This window comes from Rhipicephalus microplus, chromosome 4, assembly GCF_043290135.1.
Source record: "Rhipicephalus microplus isolate Deutch F79 chromosome 4, USDA_Rmic, whole genome shotgun sequence".
Classification (NCBI taxonomy): Eukaryota; Metazoa; Arthropoda; class Arachnida; order Ixodida; family Ixodidae; genus Rhipicephalus; species Rhipicephalus microplus.
In genome coordinates this window covers 106,332,114-106,353,588 of record NC_134703.1, presented here as the reverse complement: position 1 = coordinate 106,353,588, position 21,475 = coordinate 106,332,114, and the positions used below count along the sequence as shown (strand labels likewise).

At 44.3% G+C, this 21,475-nt stretch overlaps 1 long non-coding RNA gene across 1 annotated transcript; it reads left to right on the top strand.

Moving 5' to 3' along the window:
* Nucleotides 1–5,271: 5,271 nt before the first annotated feature.
* Nucleotides 5,272–19,785, top strand: LOC142814563 (uncharacterized). The gene is made up of 2 exons (XR_012894946.1): nt 5,272–5,583; nt 15,724–19,785. It is a non-coding gene; the product is annotated as an uncharacterized LOC142814563 (long non-coding RNA).
* The last annotated feature ends 1,690 nt before the right edge of the window (nt 19,786–21,475 follow it).

Genomic DNA, 21,475 nt, shown 5'->3' with positions numbered 1-21,475 from the left:
GTGACGCGCTCGCCGCCGTTTCGCTAGGTTCACATGTACCAAATTCGGTATTACCGGAAGTGAATAACGACGAAGGTAAATGAAACGTTCAAACCAGATAATGATATGCGTTTCATGTGAAATATGACTGCATGCTACGCTCATAGCGCTCTCGCAGACGTTTCGCTAGTTCCACATATACTAAATTCGGTATTACGTGGCGTGAATGGACGACGAATGTAAATGACATGTCCAAACATGATAATCATGATATACACGTCATGTAAGACGTGTTTACATGCTACGCTCATAACATGCTCGTGGCCGTTTCACTCGCTTCATATATACCAATGTTGGTATCAGGTGACGTTCTATTAGATGACGAAGGTAAATGAAACATCCAAATATGATAGTCATGACTTGGAAGTCAAGTACGGCATAACTAACCTCCGTTTCGTAACGTTGTGCTGATTTTACTTTGACCTATAAACCTTCCTCATTCATGCTTCGTATATGCTCGATTCTCGTTGTAGATCTGCAATTTTTTGAACGAAATGATTCTGTTTCCTTGTGGGTATGGGAAAAAAAAGTTTAAGGTCGTGTAATGCGAGAACCGTGGGTAGAAACATATTACGTTTAATATTTAACGAAAATTTAAATGTGCTTGCCTTGAAAAGTACTCGAAGCAACGTGATAACAAGTATTTAAAATTATAGACAGAAACATAGAACAGTGTTTGAGAATTATCTGCTACATTCTAACCCTTTGCAAACGTCGTTCGCATTGTTTAATTGTTAGCAATACAGTGGAACCTCGATGATACGATTCTGTATAGTGCGTTTGTTGGGCTAGTACGCTTTTTTTGTTCCCGGACCACTTAACTTGTGCATTTTCATGCGCTTAATACGACCAAATTTTTGCCCAGACTTGGATGATACAACTGACAAAGTGGATCTTGACCGATACATATGTAAATCACACGCTTACTTGGTTGCTGACGGACCCTGCATATTTTCCTCCTTTTTATTTTTTTTTTTGAAGACCAATATGATTCATACAGTTTTTATATAATACGTTCTATTTTCCGGTTGTCCTTAAAAACATATCGATGAAACTTCGCTCTATTTGGAAGGCAACGTAAGTTAGTTGTCTGTTAACGTCAATTAATTAAAAAAAAAGACCGCGAACTCTGGAACTGGAAGCGAGACAGGTCAAGGAATTCCAAGTGCAGTAGTAACGCGAAAAAAAGGAATTGTATCGTAACACAGAGAAAAGCAAAAAAAGAAAAAAATAGAACAACGTTTATGATGGCAGTGTACCAATCACAACGACAAGGGCCGCGGAAGTGCTCATTTGAAAGGCTCAGCGGTCTGTCTGCAGTACTAATGAGGAACAACTGGCGATGAACTTGGATATATAGAAGGAAGATGAAATGCGACGTTCGAAGCACTCGCAGCCCAAAATATGTCAAGTAGATTGTGCGCAAAAAAAAAAAAAACCTGAAAGACAGTTGACGCAATCACATCCTTCCCGATCATCACCCACTGCTTCACAGGCTTGGATTACACTTCACATTCGCATAACCTTAGCATGAGTCGCATATACCAGGGGTCTCAAACACGTTGCATGCGTCCCGCGTTCTGCATGGCTGTCTTCATCCCACATTTAATTTTTTTTAAGTACGTTCGGAAGCCACACGGCATGCCTTGTGTAAAAGCGCTTCTTTTTTCACGAGGCGAATCCTGTCGTCATCATTTACTGAAACACAACTGTAAAACAAAACACCATACTACAGAATCGGCGTCCAGATTTCAGCCAATCCTGAACGCCGTATATCTTCCCCAGAAATGGCGCTCGCATAGATACGGTAATTGTTTTCCGTCAAATCGTAACGTTTCCTGCAGGGTGAATGTCACAAACTATACTCCCCCATCACCTTTTACGGCATCTCTATTCCGGCTCTTGCGGGACTAAATCGCCTGACATGCACTCCCCGCTTGCTCAGGTGAGTTAGACGCACCTGGCGTGCACTTTCGCGTTGCCTTATATTAGGCGTGTTTTGAGTAGACGGAGGAACGGTGTGTTCATCGTTGTGGCGGCGACTGGGCACAAGTTCATTCACTCAATCGCTCATTCAATTTTTATAAGCGCTCGTGAACAGCTTCAGTAATGGTGTGCTTGTAGAAAGAAATCTGGTGTGCTTTTAACAAGAAATGGAAAGAAATCAACCAATATAAAAGCTGGAAGAGGAATGCTGAAAAAAAGACAGAAATAACTAATCATACAAATAATTAAGCAAACAAATATAAAACATCAGTAAAAGGAAAGATATAAAGGACAGAAATTGACATACCGTGGAAACGAGCGACAAAAAATAAAAAAAGAAGAGCCAACACCAGGGCCAAAAACGAAATCACCTATACTTTTTATATCTTTTCAAGGCCTAACTTTACTCAACGTCTTTAAATCTCACGCTATCCTGAAAGGCAGATGGGCGAGGTGGCACGGATTCATCACTGGCTGTGCGGAACAAATAAGTACGTGAAAGAGCCCGACACCGTGAACATATTTAATCAGTTTTTGCACAAAAAAAGTGGCGCTTCGAACGATGACAAAGAAATATAGCGATAAAGGGAAATCCGGACTTGTCATTAAACAGCTTGCGTTACATAAAGATAGGGCTGATGTACTGGCGTGTGGAGAAACTAGGAGCGTGAAGTGTCTCGTGTAGGACAGAGCGCCTTACGTATTACACCGCACTACTGAAAACATTATCGCGTGCACGACGTTGTCCGTACGATGGCGTACGTGTGCACCATACTGCAGCTTGCGTACGTCTGGTTCATACAAAGTGGATGTCTAGGCTAAGGTAAGTTCATATTGCATGCTTCCCTTGTATTCATCTCCTAGCAATGGCCCCGCTGTGGTGGTCTAGTGTCTAAGGCAATCGGCTGCTGACCCGCAAGTCATAGGACCGAATCTCAGCTACAATGGATTCATTTTCGATGGAGGCGAAGATGCTGTAGGTCCGTGTGCTCAGATTTGAGTGCGCGTTAAAGAACCCTAGGTGGTCGAAATTTCCGGAGCCCTCCACTACGGCGTCTCTCATAATCATATGGTGGTTTTGGGACGTTAAAGCCCGCATATCAACCAATCATCTCCTAAAAATGGGACTTAATGAGCATTTTCTTTATTTATATATTAGGAGCAAAGCTGCTTAGGCCATCGCGATTTCGGACAGGTTGTCGTCGAGGCTCGCCGTCGTTCTTAGTCGATGCGCAGGTGTGAGGGACCTGTGCGAAATACGGTATACAGAGCGTGCATACATAGCTCGCATATGGTTTAAATGTGTATATATTTTTATATCGTGTATAATTCCGTCAATGGAGCTTGTGTCCATTATGAGCATTCGCTTGGCGGATATGAAGCTATTTATATTTCTATTCACGTATCTATATATAATTTCATACTTCCCGCTTGCTTTACAATCCAGTCAGGAGTGGAGTGCACATACGAAAATGTTGAACAACCAGAGAAAACAATTTGGAACAAGTCCGCAATCAATGCCGATCAGTGACTCACAGCGCGTGAAACGTTTGAAACAACTGAAAGTAGTAAAAACACGAGCGACTGGAAGTGAGAATACTGGCAAGTAATTACATATATCACAAAAAAAGAAAATAAATAAATATAGACACATCGACAAATCGATAAACGGGAACAAGTGCTTCCGGAAGTTACGTTAGATGATCTTTTAGAAAAAAACACAGGTTGAGCACCTCATGCATTCGCCGAACACACACACACAAATATATATATATATATATAAATATATAGTATATATATATATATATATATATATATATATATATATATATATTATATATATATATTATATATATATATATATATATATATATATATATATATATACTATATATATATATATATATATATATATATAATAATAAATGTTCAAATATAAGATTGGGCAAAAAGCCTGACTTTTTATTCGCTTCGATAGACCCCCCAAAACAGCAAATGGTCCTCCCGTCGTTTCAGTGCATACAATAAAAGCGCACCCGAGAGGAAGTATGATACATCACCATGTTTTTTTTTTCATTGCTGTAAACAATCGCTGTTATAACGAGATCTACCACCCGCATTTGTACGTGCATATTCAAAAGGAACAACCGGTGGCTAAGCGAGGTGTACAGAATATAACGGCCAGAGACAAAGAGCCAGAAACGATATTTGTAGTCCTATATAGAGTTCCTTAAAACTGCCCCCCCCCCCCTTCCGCTGTGTAGGGTAGTATACCGGTCCTCTTAGTCTAGTTACCATCCCTGCCTTTCTTTTCCCTCCTATTCCTTCCTTCTTTCTATCCTTCCTTACACAGTGACCGTGGGCGTATGTGTATTCTGGAGAATACATTGTGCCTGGTACGCTACTAGTCTTCTATGGTTTTTGTTGTTCTAAATTCAAATTCTCGACCGAGGATGATGTGGATGATGTTCTTCGAACGATGGACGACTGGCAGCTTAGCTCCGGGCATCAGCAGCAATAACTGTCGGACTTATTCAAGGTTTATCCAACTATAGTCGATTACAACCTAAGATTAAGTACAAGCCCCAACCACCTTCATCACTGGCCCACCCTGAAAGAATTGTGTTTAGAGAAAAGTATTAATGATTTAGAGTACGAGGTACTCTACAATGGGAGAGCATAAAGCCGTTCATTCAGTTGGGCATGTGAGATATCCAATCACATATGCTCGTTTCCGTGACACCACGCACTTTTGCCAGTGTTGGTCTTGCCTAACAGACACATGTTCATGCCTCTGGTTTTAAGTCGAACATGTGATACTCCTGGCACATTGACTCAGATATTGCGACATCACTGCTCGAAGAAATATCATATTTTACGTACGAACGGCGAACCTTTAGCTTGGGATACGCACATGTTTTAATCTGGCACAGAAAATGTACTTAACGTGCGAAATGAACTAGTTTCCATGACGGTGTTATAGGATTGAAGAGCTTGCCGCGGTTTGTAGGGTGGAGCTTGTAACATTTATTCTTAGGTCGTAAGCGATTGTAGTGAGACAGTAGTTTTATAAAGAAAGCAAGGCCAGATGTCCGATTAAAGTAGTAAAGGCTGCATAAGCTATTGTTCTCTTGAAACCTGTAGAACACACCTTCATTTGCCAAAAAAAAAAGAGGATTCGGGGTATGCCGTAAAACAGCCGTAATGCTGTCTGTGGCACGTGAGATCTGCACAGCTGCTCTTTCCCCGCAGACACTCGTGAGCGATAAAGCAGCTGCTGCGCGAATGTCGATTAATTGTCGCAACACGGAGTTCTGTCGCAACAACCACTTCCTTCTTGTTGATCTTCCAGATCACCGAGCTAGGCGGTGGTAAGCGCGGCCACATGTTCGCTTCCCTTCATCGCAGCTAACCACGCCGTGCGTCGACCCTGAAGGTTCATCCCGATGCCATCTCGACCATTTCCAAGGAACGTCGGCCTCGGCCTCCAGTTTGCTGACGACGCGATTGCTCTTGACACTGGCGTACTGGCACAGATGCTTCTTTGTGCACCAAACGGTTCGTGATTATGTTATATCTTGCTGCTTTTTTTAAAGCAAAAATGATTTCACAGAAAGTTGACTTAACTTCTTTGAGGTCCTTGAGTTCTCTGTATTATTTTTTTTTTATTGTGAAGCTCTGCGATATTTGTGCGGCAAGCTTAAAAGGATGGCAATCACACGAATGCGTGAGGATAGTGGTCGCGTGGCCCACTCGCCCCTTCCTCCTCCCCCTCCCAGGAAATCTGTGGTGGTCATTCTCGCTTCGACGTTGCCTCGTTCACTGAGCTGCCGTGATGCGCCCGAGGCGCCGAGCGCTAGCGACGAGAGGACGGAGAAGGACACCACCGCTCGTTTTGCTGGTGTCTACACGAGCGACACGGTTTACGGGGCCCTTTAAGACAATATTTCTAACTTGCCTCATCAGCGTCGGCGCGATACGAACATTAACTGAGCTCGACTACAAAAGAACATTGTACAGAAAAAAATTACCATTTTTCTACATCGTTATACCTCACTGAATACTTAAGAGGATCGTCAAACGCCCATGCGATGAAAAAAAAAAAAAGAATCCACGCCTCGTCTTCTACAAATTGGCTGTTTTTTCCTGTGAGCTCGGGTTCGTTCGTCCATGACTAATACTACATACTCGAGCCCTGCACAGCTGGCTCGCAGTCATTGCTCTCTAATGCACGCAGCTGTCGGGCTTGCTCAGCTGCAACCAAAGGCATGTGCGGTCGCTTTCCTTTTGTTAAAATTTACTTCGTTTGCAGTTAGATTTATTTAAAACAATCGCGTATTCTGGGAGCGCTAGCGAGTCTTCATCGCTTCTCTAGCGAGATAACTTCCCCGGCGGAATCTCGAGATGCCATTGATATCGCACTAACAACTGCCATAATGACTTTTTTTGGAGCCTTCGGGCGATTGTCCTGTGCAGACGTCGTCACGTAGAGGTTGATGCTGTGAATAGATTCTCGATCATTATCCTCATTACGCCGCCACTCTGGCAAATGAAGTTATATGTTCGCATTGAAGTCACGAGAATTTCAACGAAAGCGTCAACGATTAAGTGTCCCCGACAGATGTTCCGTTAATTTTTCTAAAAAGAAAGGTACACTCGGGGGAATAGTTTTTTTTCTTTTTTTGGCATTTTATCACAAATAAACCACAAAATCACTGCGTGGGCAAAAAGCGCCCTCTCGCCACCATTTTGAGAAAAAAATATGCATAATTGCTTCAGAATAAACCTGACTGGTTAACAATAAACCAATTCCCACAAGGCGTCGGATCAGCTGATAATTTGACGCAATACACACTTATCTTTCTATTATCAAGATATTTGAGGCATTCCGCTCCAGCGCCGTCCTTTCTGTCAGGTATACAGAACGACAAAACAGCGCTCAGAGGGAGAATAATGGCAGTATCGCTGGGCCGCTGTGGTACGTGTTTTAATTGTTGTGCACTTTTGTGATAGGTATTCCTTTCAGTGGTAAGTCATACAGAGGCCCTTGTCTCAACTGTAACAAGTTCTTTCTATTAAATAAAATCACTAATTCCTCCCAGTCTGCCTTTGGTCTATGCTGCTCCGTTATTATACCAGGTGCTTGCAAAATAGAAAGTTGTTATTGCAGGACTTTCAGTTCTCTCTTGTTATAAACTGACCTGATCGGAACGCAACACATGTAATAACCTCCATAACAGCGCTCGACAACAGCCACACCTGTTTCAAGCCCTACAAACAGTCCTTTTGGATTGAAAGAATGCACTTAATTTATTTGCTTGTGATGTTTTAGTTATCACTTGTTGTAGGTCTTTTGAAATATTTTTTTTCTGTTACTTTGTGCTGTCCGTCTGGCTCAACACGACAGCGAGACCTAAGGTCTAGTCGCCGCCTGAAGAAGCGGGGCTCCGGTATAGGCTAGTCTCCCGGCTCACGCCTACATGACCTTAGCAAGGACAAAATCAATGTCATTATAATGTGGACATGTGCCATTATTAGAAACGTGTGAAGATATCTGCCATCACGAAAAAACTATGAGGGTATACACTAATCCTGTAATTATGAAACACATTTACAACGATTTGTACATTAACGACTCGCGCACGTATGGCAGGAATTGGCCCACACTAGCGCTTGTTCTCTGCAGTGTACAGAACTAATTGACGAAATTAGAGATGCAGCCTCCAATGAGGACCTTCGGGTGCATTGGCGGACCACGTTGCTGAGCTCAGGGCCAGGAAAGTAACTCTGCGCGATCTAGCAGTTCAAGGAAGCTGCTCAGAGTCATGGTCGCTCGGTCGACTCACTGGCGGGGGCACCCAGCCCAGCCCTGTACCCTGCAGTAACTGAAAAATAAAATGTTATTCCCTTTCTCACTGATGTGTCTTGGTAAGAACAAATATATATATATATATATATATATATATATATATATATATATATATATTAAAAGAAATTCTTTTTCCCGGTTTTTTCTTTCTTCGGTCTTTTTTTTTCTCTTCATTTCAATTTATTTCGTACTATCTACAATAGGCGTAGCAGTAGCAGCGCTCACTGAAAGTGGCATTTTATCAGCAATGTTTGATCATACTACATCAGAAACTGCAAAATAAGGTTTGTGACAGGTTTCCTAAAGCGTACAGGACTAGACTATAGCGAAGCCACAGCGTTGCGTCGTTATTGTATATACCCACAACACGCTTCTGTCCTCGTCATAACCCTTCATCCCTACTTCTCTTCCTCCCTGTCCGTCGTCTCCTGTGCAGAGTATAGCAGACTAGAGCGAACTAGCTTTAGCCGACCTATCTGCCTTCTAAAGACCCTTCCCTCTCTATTTCTTTCTTATTCTTTCTTTTTCTCTCCCTATTTTCCCGCTGCCTTGCTCTTTCTTAGTATTTCTCGCTTGCTTCTTCTTTTTTACCATTCTGATACCTGGTTTCGGCTGTGCTACGCCGAGTGACAGCACACACGACAGCCCAGGTACATGAAGTGCCCCACACTTATCGTCATCGAGGCGCTCGAAAAACAAGAAGAAGAAAATTACTGCTTGACACGAGCGCGTGCTCAATATGCTACAATTGACTGCACTACTCGTGCTTTTGTCAGCGCTTGGCCAAGCTACAATAGCATGCGATGAGAGCATACCACAGCCGGACCTCTAAGATGCTTCGCACTTCAAAGTTTTACCAATTGCTTGGGATCAGTTGTTAAACTTGCGGAAGCAAACGAACATAACTTGAACCCCCTTTTCACGTCATCGCTTCTGCGTAATCCGGCTGCTTTTATTGAAAGGAGGTTGAGAGAATAGAAATAAAAAACAATCGCGATTTCTTAAGTACTTGAAGGAATTCTTCTGAACGCCCCTGTTTAGGGATTCTTATTATGCTCCCACGAACAACTAACTAGACCTGCAGTTACAACAGACAAAGGTGACTTTGCTTGTGTGTTTATTTCGCAAAGTCTTGGGAGACACGAGTCACACTTTATCCGTGTCACATTAGTGATGATTTTAATCAAACTTTTATTGAAAGTAAGTGATGAAGGAAAAACCAGCGCGATGGTTTAGTGGCTACACTGCTGCCCTGCTCACCCGCAGATCGTGGTGTCCAATCCAGGCCACGGTGGTGGCATTTCGACGAAGGCAAAATGCTAGAGGTGCGTGGCTTTAGATTTAGGTGCACGTTAGAGAAGCTTAGGTGGTCGTCCCATAATAAAAGAACGCTTTTGTGTTGTACCACAACCATTATATTATTGATTAATTAGACGAGAAAGGATGATGACTTAAATGACCGGATACCCATGGGTCACCGCTCACACAGACATGCTACCTTATACCCCCGCATACAACCAGTCCGAGATGTGTATCGGTGACAATGGCAAAATAATCAAGATTTTGTGGGAAAAACAGAGCTTCATACGAAAAATGAAGTAGTGCATTTTGAATTTGTATACGCCAATTGGATGGCATGCTTCATCCTGGATGCGTCAAGAATTGTGCTTCAAGACATTCTGGTGTATACACACGAAGAACACTGCCCTGAACTCGCCAATCCATTTTCCAGTTTTTTTCCTCATTACTGATTAACAACGTCGCGTCTACACCTTACGTTATCTTATTGGAACACCACCGTCCTATTCACTGGGTGGCCTTCTTTTCAGAATTTTGTAGCTTCAGAGTGCCAGCTTAATAATATGCGATAAGTGATCTTCCCTTTGTATTAACATACTACATATCGAAAAGTTGCTATGCACGATTATGTACGTGCAGTGGACCAAATCTGGGCTGTTCAGCGAGCCAGGGCTATCACTGAGGACATCACACGATGCCCCACGCCTCATGGAGGCCTAGCGCAGGCCAGTGATTCCTCGTTGGATTTGAATAAAGTTTATTAACCACCAACGATTAATAGCATAGAAAAATAAAACAAAGTATAATACAAAGTCCTGGGTGTAGCGATGCACTTCATTCATGTCGCGAGACTGCCGTCGTGCGACTGAAAAATCATGCAGCAAGCGATTACCCAAAGCGACCAAAATCAGTCGCTTTGGGACCAGTCGCTAAGCGACCACCTCGGTCGCGCGACTGGCTCTAGTCGCCGGTGTGAACCAGCCTTTAAAGAATGATTCGTCGCAAAAACTGGTCCGCTGCCAAAGCAAACCGCCCACAATCACCTCTGTTCTCCATAGCGAGGGCCCTGTGAGGTCGCATTTATCACACTCGTCTTTTTGAGTCATTCGAAGGTTAAAAAGTTTCGTAAAGGCCACTTCTACAACAAGCAAAGCAGAGCCAAGAGGGAAAAATTGTAGCATCTCGCCAATAGTGACTGCCGGAAGCGAAGGCGTCCAGCAGTCACGACACATTGGCAGTGTTGGAAATCTGTCATTCCAAATTGACCAATTGACATGCCACGCAAGTACGCGAAGTTTTGTATAAACTCGCACCAAGACAGCAGAACTGCAATGCAAGCCAGCTTTTTGACAGCCATAGGTTTAAAAACTGGGCGATTAGCCGACCCTGTTAGACTCCGATCGGGCGGTGAGTATGCTCTGAGTGAGTCCGGATGAGCAATATTCCTTGTGAGTTTGAACCCGAGAGAAAAGTCGGGTCGAGCAAAATAGTGGTGAGCCTGAGCCTGAGCGAGCACTTGCGTAAAATATATTTCTGGAGTGAGTCGGAGTAGCTTCACGTTTTGTTTCAGACTGTCGGTCCTATCTACTCATCTTCATTGCTGCCCCCAGCCTTTCGTTTATGCTCAAGTCTATTCACGCATATTTTAACACCCTGTAGCATTCATGCACCACCTGAAAAATATTTAACAGGGTCTTTATAATGGGAAGAGGTGCCATGACCTCTCGCAACAAACACTTTTTACGGGCAGTTCTTCATAAACATATCTCGTGTGAGCGGAGTATTTCATTAAAAAATGGCTTCACTTGTATGAAACCCCTGAAAACTTGTATTTGAAGGTACAAGATCAAAAGGACTACAGTACAGCACCTACTTTGTGAGATATTGGCATTAAAAACATTGACACCGAGATTGACAAAGCGAATTTTACGCTAGCGAACTCATTAGTCGACTCACTCAAACTCAGGGCAAGCCGTGATCCTAAGTGGGAGAGATTCCGGCTGAGTAATTAGTTGTTTTGCGGTCCGAATCAGTCTGTCTGAGTTAAATTTAGTGAGTGACTCCCAATGAGTCTGATTGAGGAACACTTTGGTGAGCCAGAGTCATGCAGGCTGAGCCCTCAAGGCAAAATATGTTTTCAGGAGTCTTGAGCATGTTGTTGAGCAAATACGGTCTGAGACGATAGTTATGATTCTCCACGACAGTGGAAAACTTGTACGTGTGTAAGCCGGCTTGTTGTTCGTGCCCTGCGCACTGCGCGATACACAATGAAAGGAGTGCAGTTAGATGAAATTTACGCTAATGGTGTACGATAAGTGCGCATCTTGGGGAAATGGGGTGAGGGTGGGTGTGACAATGTTTGTGTTATTGAACTCCATGTCTCACGCAATGAGACTCTTCTCTCTAAGAATACCCCTCAGCACATTAAATAGCCTTGTACCTTTTCCGTTTTCACAGAAAGGCAAGACCCAAGTGTCATCTGGCTGAAGGGATGACGAGCCTGACGCTGTAGTCTTCGATGATTCGACATTGCCGGCTACCCAGAGCAGGTGTCTGAATAGCACCTAGAGAAAATTAAGCATACCAGAAAATTGAAACCCGATGAAGAAGAGACGCGGTGAAAAGTGCCCACCGATGAAAGTACAAAGAGCGGCGAGTAAGAACGGCGCGTCCATGGAGGCGCTCGAACAAAGCCGATTCGTCAGCGCTCGCTCTCGTTACAACGGGCCGCAGTGACAGGGGCACGAGGCGGCGGTTACGCCGAACAGAAAAAGCACAAACAATGGGACGGTGACGTACTATGCCAGTGAGCGACGGAGACCTCGAGCCCGGCGTAGCTGGAACTGCAAACCGACGCACCACGTCACGGAACCCACGTCCCCTCTGCGTTAGGGACGTCTGTACACGCCGGGCGCTTGGCTCTTTTCCGTTGCTGCGCCGCTGTTTTTCGCTGTGGTGGTTGGTCGGTGTACGACGCAACTGCTCGCTTTGGCAGGCATCGTTTGCACGGCCGTGTCCCAGTCAGCGCAGCGGGTGCGTTGAGCGTGCCAGTTTTGTTTTCGGAGCTGGCGGACAGCGCTGGCGTGAGCGAATGGCGTCTTTTTCGACGTTTGCCTGCATCATCGCCAAGGAAGCCTTGCGTTTGTTACGTTCCATGCCAAGTCATCACACCGAGACGAGGCCGGTGATGACGTCTCAATTACTGTATTATCAAATACATTTGGACTAAATTAGCTGTGTAAATTCGTAAATTTAGAGGAGAGGGAGAGAAAGGCAGGTCATCAGTGCTCGAAATTTCAGTTGTTGACTTGCATCATCGTGCAGTCTGCTTCCTATCGCTATTGCATCCGCCGAGGTAACCCACTTGCTATAATCTGACGCAACAGGAGTGAACACTTCCTTTTTTCGAAAGTAGAAGTAGTCTGGAAGACAAACACAGGGAGAGAGGTACGATAGTGTACAAGGGTTCCTGTTATGTCATCTCTCTCTCTGTGTGTGTGTGCGCGCACGTGCGTGCGTGTGTGTGTGTGTGTTTGTGTGTGCGTGTGCGTGTGTGTGTGTGTGTGTGTGTGTGTGTGTGTGTGTGTGTGTGTGTGTGTGTGTGTGTGTGTGTGTGTGTGTGTGTGTGTGCATGCAGCACGTATGGATTGAGTTTTTTTCGTTTTGTGTTGTTTGACTTACCTTGTTACTGAACTCATCGTAATTCTATTCTTAAGCGTATCAGTAACCTACGTCCGGTGAATAGACAGAAACGATGGGAAAGGCAGGGAGGCTATCGAATGAGCAGGAATACTAGATAGGAATGCCGAATGGAATACAGAAAAAAGCACACAGCCACAAAAAAATAAAAAAGGTGGCTAATATGAGCGCGAGGAATGCCCAGAGACAGTTCACTCGCGTTCGACAGGTCCAACCCAACCGATATGGGAAATTGCTTGAGTGGGTTGTAGTTCATTTCGCTTGAATAGTTTGTTGGTAGACGAGGGACATGTGGACAGCATTGCTTTTGCCTCGTCTGCTAACACGCAGTTTCAACGACATGAAGTCAAATCGGCTTTAGAAAGCATAGTGCGACAATTCAGGCCTTGTTCGTGAAGGAAAGCCTAGACCGACGCCCCAGGACGTCTCCGAATTTCGTCTGCCATCAAGGCAGCCGAGTTTAGCTTTCAGGGCAACATCTTTTACTTTTAAGGTTGTGGCCGTGGTCATGTAGGAAGAAATTTTCTTCCTCAGTGGCTGAGGCACAGTAGGGGTCGGTCGCATCGCCACATTAATAGACAAATACCGGGTTGTTGCCCATTCATATTACAAAAAAAGATCGTTTTTTTATGTCACATCAAGCCACATGCGACACCATAAAGTTCGTATCGCAAAGTGAAGTTTTTGAAGGCATGCGAATATCGTAACATATAGGATAGACAGAAAGCCAACACTAATTGGGAGAAAAATAAATTTTTATTTCATCGAAGCTAGTAGAAATGGCAATTGAACAGCTAATTGGGTGGAGCCCTAAGTCCAGGGCTCCACTCTTATTCACTACCCGGTGGTCCTGATTCAGGACGCTCCCCTCATGTTACAGGATTTCTCCAACCAGCACATAAACAAACTTGTTAGCGAGGAACTAACTAAAAGCGCTAGTTGTAGAAAGTTTGTGAAATAAACCTGGCGTGCAGTTTTGTAGGTTCTGTGGTTGCAGACTATTATGCAACGCTAAATAACCAGTGAAGAAAATGTCATATTTCTTCTCGAGCGATTTCATTTTATTTCAATTATTTTACCCTCAATCGCGCATAGCTTTACAGAAGAGAGTGGGGTACAAAAATAAACTATAAAAAGAGCAAACAAAGTAACACAAAAATAATACATTTACAGAACATAAGATTTCGTGAACATCGCGATTTTATTTCGTTTCACATTACCTACTCGCGTAATATATGATGCAAGAATAATTCTGGCGTTCGTAGGGATAGCTATGAATCGGTGTATTCCACCGAACGATTTTCGTGGCTGCTGAAGTGTGTATGTGACGGTACTTTGAAGAACGAGTTGTAGTTAGAAAAGAAAACTGCGAATATACGCCATCGCCAGGAACAAGCACTGCTCTGTTGGAGCTATTACAATATGTGGGATCATCGTGCAACTGTGTATGTTTGCCAAAGTACGTTTCGTTAAGGCGAAGCAGAGACAGCGGCTTCAGGTATGGTGATTGCATTTATGTCTTCATAGCGATTGCAGGAGCTTCAGGACACAAGTGATGTAGATGATAGCTCAACTAAAGTGGGTGTTGTTAGGTATCATGATGAGGATGAAGACGTGGTCACTGACCAAGTCAATGCGAAAACACGTTTTGAGACCAGTACGGGTTACTTGGTCATAACCGCAAGTGTGATGAAGCAACCCGTACTGAGCCCTAAACGACTCTGTGTTTTCACCTTGACTAGGTCAGTGACCGAGTCTTCATCCTTGACACAAGTGATGTTCGTGGACGTGCCCCAATGCAAACTCCGGGTGCTTACCACAGGCTAGAAACCGAAGTTAGTCATGCTGACTAGTGACAAAAGACCAGAATGAGCCATGCTCATTCCACGCTGGCAAACAGGCTTTACATGGTGTAATGATATAGCCGTGAGAGAGCCTAAATGTGTGTTCGTAACATGTGAACAGTGATATGGACGCTTGCTGTGTGTACTTGTACAGTTGCAACTCTTTGAACTACTGAGGAACATATTGGGAGGCCAAGATGCGTAAGCAGTGCTTGAGATGGCACGCTCTGAAGAGCACGAACAATAATCATTCGGGCACGCATCAGACCAGGCCGAAGGGCTGTGTTGAAAAAATGCACGCCTGGCCCTCAACAAAAAAAGTAAATAAGAAAAGAAAAAGGGCTGTGTATCGCTAGACAGTGGTTCACACAATTTTCTGGCAAAGAACAAGACAAATTTTCTATAATAATGATATTTTTATTGTGGTGGAAAAACCTGCGACTCCAGGTGAGACTCGGCTCGGATACACACCGACACCTATGTATGTACGAATCGTCTAGCTAGAACTTTTTACAACATATTACGTCACGACCTTGGGGCGTAATATTGACCCACTGTAATATTGTCGATCAATCGCAACGCTGTTATCCAACTTACACACCAGACTAATTTTACATTGAAGTGACCTGTATCGTATTCCGCAAACGTAGTTTCGAAGTGTAGCCTGACATTAAGTTTCCTTCCGCTTGCATTCAACATATGCACAGCTGTAACGACCATGAAAACGTTGTGTTGGTTCTAACGTAACCGTTGTTGCCATAAATATTACAACCACCCCAGAACCTTCTCCAACGTAGATGAAACTATCTGCTTCAGGCGTTAGCTCCAGTTGCCTAGTCTACAGTCGTAAATCTTGCGCGGGCACTCGTCCGCTCGCCGTCTCTTCATCCCGTGTTAGGTGGTTACGTGCAATCCGATACTAAGCTAGCCTCAAACTCATTTTTTTCTTCCTTTCTTTCTCTCACGTCCCGTCTTCTCGACGTCCAGGAGGTAAAGGAGGCCGTCGTGGATGTGAGTCACACGCCCAGGCCCACGCGCCGTGCCGTCGAAGAAGCGCAGCGTTTTCGCGCCGCCCTTCGCTTGGCTTCGCCACGCGGAACCGTCGGCCAAAGGACGCCCAGGTCCTGTGGATGTACGGGCGCGCGCTCTTGCAGCAGCGGATGCGCGTGCTCGCTGGCAGTGCAACGCGTCGCGCGCCAGCTGAGTGAGCCATGCCCGCTTGGCGCAATGACACCGGCGGCCGTACAAGTACTCGGGAGACAGCGAAATGGTGTCTCGATATGAGTGGATGCGCAGTGCGGCTACCGCTTAAATATGATCGATGTGGCACGCCGTGCTATGAAATCACTGATGAAATTACGTGAAATGAAGCAAATTCTCATAACGAACATCCAACTAATAACTGAGTGCATAAGAGTGAGCAAGATTTCAACCTGTCACGAAAGTACAGCGTTTTTCTAATTTTCACGCCATGTTTAAATTAATAATGACGTCGGCATTACGCCCAAGTACTGTATGAAAACCAGAACAGCAGCACTTCGAGCAGAACACCACCACATTTGAACCTTTCTGCATTCATAACGATTTTCATCCAACGTGTGTATTGTCAAGGTATAGGCTAGTTGGTGCTCTATATTGAACTCTCTAACAGCGCAGAAAGAGACGAACCGGTGTACGTTTTTTTTTATTTCTGCGTGTTTTTCAAAATAAATAACTAGTTTCAAGTAATCATCAGCGCTCGTGTTTGTCGGCTCTTTGTCCTTTCGTCTCTCTCTGCGCTGTTCTCTGGTACTGTAGTGTAAATAAAGTCCGTGAAAGCTTGCACAGAAGCATGAGGTTCGTGAAAGAGAGAAAAAATGTCCCTGATTCGTTTGGAGCGTGGTGCCGCAGAAAAAATAACGCTACAGAGTTCACAGTTTATTAACTTATGGCCTTGCGCCGTCCACGCTGCTGTGAACGCGTGTATTGGTTCTCCACTCTACGCTTTCCTTCTCCGTCGCGCTCAGCAGGCTGCGAGGGCAATGAGCTCTTCTACCCTGACATAAACCACTAATTGAGTTTTTACTTAGTACATCTCAGCTTCTTCAGGGGTTCCCTTCACTCCATGAAAAGACCGGGTCAAAAGTGATTCCTTTTTCTCTTATAGCAGAAACCGTAGTCTGTCGTGATTGCGTTGCTTTTCTAGCAAGGTGTGCGGTCACCATTACCATGACGAGCATCACGAAGTTAACGTGTGTACCATTCCCGACATTTTGTGCCGGGTGCCCGGCGATAATAATAATAACAAAGAAAAGGAAACAGGGCATACGAAGTAGATCTTGATTGCTGCGCAAGAAATAGACGCCCCGCTTACTCGACCTATAGAGTGCAGAGAGTCTGCGGAAATTGCATGTAATGTTATGGAGTCACAAGATTACGTCCTGATATTGTGACTCGCGTCAGCTCTGTCCTGTTTCCCCGCAGTTCGGACAACCTTTAACGAGGTCTCGAATTTAGAATTACGCACTCTTAGTGGCTCTCAACGTTCTCCGCGCGTAGTATATTAAGAGCCGCGTTCGCTTTTTGGAAAGGAGCTTCGTGCGATGATGGTGACTCATCGTATATACCTCAGTTCAACCCAGTAGAAGCAATTGACGTCCAGCGCCTTATATTAGACGTATTCTTCTTTTACTGCGATAGCTTTTATGAGATAACAGCTCGGATCACGTGCAGTTGTCCACCACCGCCACCGGTGTGCATAACCATATCGCGCGAAATGAAAACCCTCGCACCAAAGACGCAGAGGGGCTCAAAATTCTGGTTTGCTGGGTGCCAGTCCATGCAGTATTCTACCACTGAGATACGACGGTGCTCGTGACTTGTTGCAAGCTTGCCTTAGTCAGGCTTGGTGTCGGGAAAGCAATCGCGTTAATACGACGTATAAAGCGTTTAAAAACGGCGAACGGACAATCAGTCGTCACACAATGCGAATAGCGTAACGAGTGGGACGTCCAATGCTCCAACCCATTACAAAAGCTTGTTCTTGTTCCCCTATTAACGGTGGCGCATACCCACTTCAGCCATGATTCTTCATCGTCGTCAGCCACTGCATGATCAATTGGCACAAAATTCCTTGCAAGTGTTTAGCGGATACCACGCTTTCCAGAAGAATGACGAAAAGAAGCATAGCGAATGCTGGCCTACTACCGAAAAGTTTATTATTAATGACCTAGTGGGTATCAAGCGCTTGCAGTAGTTGTTACCCAATGAGTGTTGAGAAAGAGAGAGAGAGAGAGAGAGAGAGAGAGAGAGAGAGAGAGAGAGAAAAGGAATGTAGGAAAGGTAGGGAGGTTAACTAGACTATGCGCCCAGTTTGCTACCCTACACTTGGGGAGGGGGAGAGGGGAGTAAAAGAGAGAGAGGATAGACACATGTCACATCGCACACACAAAGCCGAGTTTCACAGGCGGTCCCTCAATGAAGTTGCTATCAAGTATCTCAAGAGGGCTCGTGTGGCTTTTTGTGCTGACGTGCTGCGTGACCAGGCTCCTAAGATGTTTGCTTCATTAAATGGCTGGTCATCGAGTCTATTCAAGGCACACTGGAGAGCCCGGCGATCTTCATCAAATTGGGCACAGTGGCACAAGAGATGTTCAATACTCTCTATACAGTTGCAGCTTTCACACATGTGTTGAGAAAAGGCTCTGAAAGGCCGCTCTTCTAGCTTTCGCTGTGACTCTGCTGCGCCTTCCACGCAGGCCTGGAGTTTTTTTTTTTTTTGTCTCTTGTCACATGCTATGCAATGCAGGTATTTTGTACAAGAAAAGAGACGGTGTAACTGTAAAGCAATAAAAGAAAGTTCATCCTTGCACTGCCTCATTCTATGTTATAAGTTTTAACGGGACCTTATCATATATGTGAGCCCCGCCGCGGTGGTCTAGTGGCTAAGGTACTCGGCTGCTGACCCGCAGGTCGCGGGTTCGATTCCCGGCTGCGGCGGCTGCATTTCCGATGGAGGCGGAAATGTTGTAGGCCCGTGTGCTCAGATTTGGGCGCACGTTAAAGAACCCCAGGTGGTCAAAATTACCGGAGCCCTCCACTACGGCGTCTCTCATAATCATATGGTGGTTTTGGGACGTTAAACCCCACAAATCAATCAATCAATCATATATGTCAAAAGGTCCATGAATGCATGCGTCCTTTTTGCGTCTCCTTTCTGAAAAACCACTTCTCTGGGTGATTTACGCATGGAAATATGCAAGTAGGCCCATATATGCACGCATTCGTTTTTGTGCGTGTGTTTGCGTGTGCTGAAAATCTTTTATTTATCTCCTTAACTGGCCAGCCAGGAACCTTTTTTTTCTTCAATATATTATGTGTATATTCCACAAGAAGGTACTTGGATATTCAGTTAAGACATATGCAAGAAAGGTCTCAGTGAAAAGCGTAACATTCATTCTGCCGTTTCGAAGGCTAGAGAGAGAGAGAGAGAGAGAGAGAGAGATTAATGAAAGAGGAAGAGACAAAAAGGACGCTATTTTCTGCCTCCCGTCGCGGGGGCACGGCTCAGCGCCTAGGCTAGAGAAGAGCCTTTAAAAAAAAAAAAAAAAAAAAAAAAAAAAAAGCACTATGGTAAAGTGTATCCCCCCGGTCGAAACATGCGTGGTATGTTACGTCGACGCTATCACAACTAGATTCAAACGGATATGAATTACTTCGCCGTCTCTTAGAAATGTTTTAGCATAAAATGGTGTCGGCATCGATGTATGTTTCAAGTCTGAGCTTCCTGCGTTTTTATAATTTGCACTTTCAAACGTGGAATCGCCTTTTTGAAGTAATCTGATTGCTTATATTGTTTGTGATGCTGATGACTCTCTGCATGTAATGAATGTTTTCATTTGGTTTTTGTACACTTTTCACGCAAAATGCATGTACTACAACTGCGTGACACTGGCCACAGTCTGGGGGGCATAGTCAAGATTGGCTGAGCGTCTTCTTCCCATGCCCTCTGCTTTGTGAAGTAGTAAATAAAATGTATAGAAATGAAATAAACACTTCACTATATGACAAGTTTTCTGTTGTCATCTCTATCCTGACTCATTCTTTGTTCGCTATATGCCACCATGTTTTTTATGCATCTCCTCACGTCATGTTTTATCAGCGTTCCTAAAAAAAAACTTTATAAAATAGTATGCAGCGAATTTATGCGAGGCAAACAGCCTCAGTGTTATAAAAATAATGAAGTGAGGCAGATCAGTGTACACTTATTATTTTGATGACGATTAGTGGAGTTTTGTGGCGCAAGGGCCATGGGTGGCCAAAGAGCGCCATGTCTTTGACACGATGTCAGCAAAGACCAATAATTGCGATGACAGGGTGCGTTACGGCTTAATAAAGGCCTAAAATCACGAGTTGTACAAAAGCGTAAAATTTGTGTTTAAAGTATCAAATTATGACAGTGATACATTATTCGGTGCATGGGTGTGAAACGAATTACGAGTGACCATGGTATCTAAAAGTGAGCGATTGTAAAATAGCACGTATGCCTCCTCAAACCCTTTGAAACCAAAGAGTGAGAGGCAGGTGCTTATTAGAGTTGCTACCGCAGCAAAAACCTCTCCGTAGAGGTTATGCTACGGAATTTCCTTGTATAAGATGTTGAAGCTTTGACTTTCATCTAAAAACGTCAGCAATGACTGATATTTAAAAAGTGGTCTTTGCCCATGAACATCCCAGGATGAAGTGGAATGCGTTCACGGAACGCTAACGGAAAATGATTTTTATCTAATAGAGTCTAACTCACTGCATTGGATGAGGATGTGGTTGACAGTGAGTGATTCTATGACACCGCACAAAACGCACCGCACAAAAGGTATGAGTGTGTGCTGTGTGTATGTCCTGTTCGTATCCTTGTAAGTGTAACTTCTGCGTGGCGTGATTTCGATACTGGCAGGCAATTACCAAGAAAGAGCTTGATGGCGTATAGTTTATTTTCTGTGTGGCTATCCCATGTGCTCTGCCAATAAGCTCTGAGCTTTCGTTTAAGATGTGGTTTTAGGTCAAAGGAAGGGATAGCTACGGATGTATTAACAGCGCTTTCATGGGCTGATGCAGCTCGTTGGTCCGCCATCACGTTACCTTGGATTTCGCGGTGTCCTCGCACCCAGCATACAACAGCATGCTGTTTAGACTTGTACACTGTGCATATATAATACCGAATAGAGCGAGACAAGGACATGGCTTTTGTGTTTTTAAGAGCTTTCAGAGCTATTATGACGCTTAGGGAATATGTGTAGATTACTGCCTTTTGTAGCTTTAATTCGTTATTGTGTTCAACAGCCGCAAGTATCGCAAAAGCTTCCGTGGTGAAGATGCTTGTGTTAGGATGCAGAGCCTCGGCATCTAAAAAGGATGGACTGACCGCTGCGTACGAAACAGCAGTCTAAGATTTTGAGGCATCAGTAAAGAATTCAGGACAAGTGTAATTATGTTGCAGTTCTTTTAAGTCGGTGTGGATGTGTACAATGGGTGCATGCTTTGTAACCTCTAAGAAAGACACATTGCCGTACATGCCACTGCCACGGTGGCAGGTGTGCTGTGGGAGCCATCAAAAAGTGTTTAAGTGGTACACCGGTTTCCTGAGTAAGGCCCCTCACACGAATCGAGTAGGGTTGTCGCAACGAAGGCCGATTGTAAAACAGTGCAGGACTCGACATATCATTAGTAGTCGAATGTGTAGGATGTCAGCATTCACTTTGAA